This window comes from Cucumis melo, unplaced genomic scaffold (genome assembly GCF_025177605.1).
Source record: "Cucumis melo cultivar AY unplaced genomic scaffold, USDA_Cmelo_AY_1.0 utg000560l, whole genome shotgun sequence".
In the NCBI taxonomy this organism is placed as follows: Eukaryota; Viridiplantae; Streptophyta; class Magnoliopsida; order Cucurbitales; family Cucurbitaceae; genus Cucumis; species Cucumis melo.
The window spans coordinates 1-4,122 of NW_026124066.1; the positions used below are offsets into that span (position 1 = coordinate 1).

The 4,122-nt window shown below is 31.0% G+C and overlaps 1 non-coding gene across 1 annotated transcript; it reads left to right on the plus strand.

The window, feature by feature from the left end:
• The first annotated feature begins 3,637 nt into the window (after positions 1-3,637).
• TRNAS-GCU (transfer RNA serine (anticodon GCU)) lies at positions 3,638-3,725 on the plus strand. Its single transcript has one exon. It is a non-coding gene; the product is annotated as a tRNA-Ser (tRNA).
• The last annotated feature ends 397 nt before the right edge of the window (positions 3,726-4,122 follow it).

A 4,122-nucleotide genomic window follows, 5' to 3' on the forward strand; every position in this document is an offset into this window, starting at 1 on the left:
AAGAATTGCTCAGATACCAGTAAGCGAGGCTTATTTAGGTCGTGTTATAAATGCCCTGGCTAAACCTATTGATGGCCGAGGTGAAATTTCATCTTCTGACTCTCGGTTAATTGAATCCCCCGCTCCTGGTATTATTTCGAGACGTTCCGTATACGAGCCTCTTCAAACAGGACTTATTGCTATTGATTCAATGATTCCTATCGGACGTGGTCAGCGAGAATTAATTATTGGGGACAGGCAGACCGGTAAAACTGCAGTAGCCACGGATACGATTCTCAATCAACAAGGGCAAAATGTAATATGTGTTTATGTAGCTATTGGTCAAAAAGCATCTTCTGTGGCTCAAGTAGTGACTACTTTACAGGAAAGGGGCGCAATGGAATACACTATTATAGTAGCCGAAACGGCAGATTCTCCGGCTACATTACAATACCTTGCCCCTTATACAGGAGCAGCTTTGGCTGAATATTTTATGTACAGAAAACAACACACTTCAATCATTTATGATGATCCCTCCAAACAAGCACAAGCTTATCGACAAATGTCTCTTCTTTTACGAAGACCGCCGGGCCGCGAAGCTTATCCGGGAGATGTTTTTTATTTGCATTCACGCCTTTTGGAAAGAGCCGCTAAATTAAGTTCTGCTTTAGGTGAAGGAAGTATGACTGCTTTACCAATAGTTGAGACCCAATCGGGAGATGTTTCAGCTTATATTCCTACTAATGTAATTTCCATTACCGATGGACAAATATTCTTATCTGCCGATCTATTCAATGCTGGAATCAGACCTGCTATTAATGTGGGTATTTCCGTCTCCAGAGTAGGATCTGCAGCTCAAATTAAAGCCATGAAACAAGTAGCCGGCAAATTAAAATTGGAATTGGCTCAATTTGCCGAATTAGAAGCCTTTGCGCAATTCGCTTCTGATCTCGATAAAGCTACTCAGAATCAATTGGCAAGAGGTCAACGATTACGTGAGTTGCTCAAACAATCCCAATCAGCACCTCTCACGGTAGACGAACAGATAATGACTGTTTATACCGGAACTAATGGTTATCTTGATTCATTAGAAATTGGAACAAGTAAGGAAATTTCTTCTTGAGTTACGTACTTACGTAAAAACGAATAAACCTCAGTTTCAAGAAATAATCTCTTCTACGAAGACATTGACCACTGAAGCGGAAGCCCTTTTGAAAGAAGCTATTCAGGAACAGATGGAACGTTTTCTACTTCAAGACCAAGTATAAAAGAAAACAAGTAAAGTATAAATCAATTTTAGAACTTTCAAATGTTAAAATTGAAACATGAAATAATTTCATTCTTTTCATTTATTAGGTGTTAGTAGGTAGAATATATATATATATAATTTATATAAAATAAAAAATATATATAAATATATTAAAGAAAGTAGATAATATTTCTAGAAATATATATCAATATTAAAATGAAATGTAAATACAATTAAGAAATTTTTTTATAAATATAGTTAAAGTTAAAATTAGATTATATTTCTAATAATATATTTAGAATATCATAAATATCTTAATATTTGGAATTTGAATATCCTTTCTACTAATATCTTATCTTCAAATAAAACAGAATTGAATTATTAGTTTATTTATATAATAAATCTAAAACTAGAGTTACAATTAATATTAAAACTAATTTATAAATTACTATTAATAAATAAGCGTCTCTTATTCAAATCATTCAAAATCTTTCCTTTCTTGACATGATATAGAAAATTTAAAACTAAAAAAAAATATATGAAAAAAAATTGCGTCCAATAGGATTTGAACCTATACCAAAGGTTTAGAAGACCTATGTCCTATCCATTAGACAATGGACGCTTTTGATTCCAATTTTTTTTTTCGTATTTTCACCTCTCTTGTTCGTAAAAAAAATGTGTGAGAATTCCGGAAATTGCATATTGAATTCAATGATGCATTACATTAACTAATACATTAGTTAAAATTTAGTTAAAATTAAGTAAATTGAAAATTTTTATTTGAGTAATTCCATTATTAATTAATTTCTATTTATAATATATATAAATTATAAGATAAGAATATTATAAGATAAGATAAGCGGATAGCGGGAATCGAACCCGCATCGTTAGCTTGGAAGGCTAGGGGTTATAGTCGACGTTGATTCATCATTTTGAACTGAACGTCTCTAATTCAAAACCGAACGTGAAACTTTGGTTTCATTCGGCTCCTTTATGGAAGATGGATAAATTCCTAAATTTATAAGATGTAAACAAAAAAAAATACCATCCATAACATCTATGTCAGCCTTTCCGTCTGAATGCATTCAAAAGGACCCGCTTTATAGATGATCCCTATACAAGAGGAGATTATAACAATCTTTCCAGTTATTTATTTCGTTCCCTATTTCTATTTAATATAATCCTTAGGAAAAGTATTTTGTTTCCGCCGAGCTAAAAAAAACGATGTCGACGTCTCTAGTAAACCAAAGACATTGTTTAATAGCTATTTTGTTTTGCTTCAATCTCCCTTATACAAAGAAAAAATTGAAGATTTAGTTACGATTAGAAAAAATTCCACCTTTATCCATGGATCCCTTATTCCTTCAATTGGAAGTATTGATCCAATTCAATAAAATTATGTTTCGTAATTTCATGATCCAATTTTTTCAATTTAGAACATATTTTTGGATACAAATCACGAGAATTTTTATTTTTCCTCGAATCTTTCATCGAGAGGTAAAGGATTAAATCCTTTTAAGAAATAAAGTTTTTGATCGGAATATTAATCAACCCGAAGGATCCCTTAACTATTAAGGGATTAATAGAACGAATCGCACTTTTACCACTAAACTATATCCGCTACAATGCAATTATTGTATATAAATGGACCTTTTGTCGAAGACGAAAATAAGTCGTATTAATAAGTAATAAAAAGATCGGATCAGAAAATAATCATGAAAATTTGAGCGTTGACGTATTTTCATCAGGGCCACTAATGAGATTAGGAAAAGAGGACTCGTTTTAATTAACTAATTAACAAGTTTTTTTATTCTAGTAAAGTACTAAAAAATAATAATAAGAAATCGAACCTTGATTCTATATCATCTTTTTCTGTATCATAGGAATTGAAATAATAAATCTTCTTAGGATTCTTGTTGTTTCTATTTTTTTTTTTTTTCAAAAACATTTTCAAATCAAATAAATAATTTGATCTACGATTTATTGGAACAAAAAAAGCCCGGCTAGGTACTGACCAGGCCAGGCCGTGGAACTAAAAATAAAAAGAAAAGGGCTTTTCGGATGAAATAAACTAAAAAAGGTACTTTCTTTTTATTTATAAATATTTTTATGAATCTTTAATATATTGGTATTATTTATATATTAGGATTGAAGATATCTCTTCTTTTGAGCCCTTATCTAATGAAATCTAATTTATCTAAATGGAATTCCTAATAAAAAAAAGTTTTTATCGATTTGATAGATATCCATCGATATATCTAGATAATTATCTATATCAATATAATGAAATTATATATCTATAAAGGGGTAGATAAAGATAATAAAGAGAGATAAAGAAGGGCTTTTTTCAAGCCTTTATTTTCTATTTTTTATACAATGTATCATAGTAATTATCCTTTTTCAATTTGGGGAGAGATGGCTGAGTGGACTAAAGCGTCGGATTGCTAATCCGTTGTACGATTTTTTTGTACCGAGGGTTCGAATCCCTCTCTTTCCGTTTCTGTCAATTACTTGGTATTTTTTTATAGTTGAGGAAAGATGTGGAATAGATAAAATGTTAAGAACATTTCAAAATCAAGCAAGGAAAAAAAATCTGATTTTGTTATTCTTCACGCCCCGGATTACGTCCCGGGTCATTAGATAGGAATCCGAAAATGAAGAGAGAAACAAAGAATATTACTACTGTATAAACAAATAGTTTGAGAGTAAGCATTACACAATCTCCAAGATCATTTTTTTTTTAAGAGAATAGATTCTCTATTTTAATCTGGTTTGACACCAAGAAATGCAGTGAAGTTATTTCTATAAATAGGAAAAAATTTTAAGAGTTGAGTCCTTGATTACTCAAAATTGGATTTCATACCCACAATTCTATATTGTGGGGGACTCGAAGA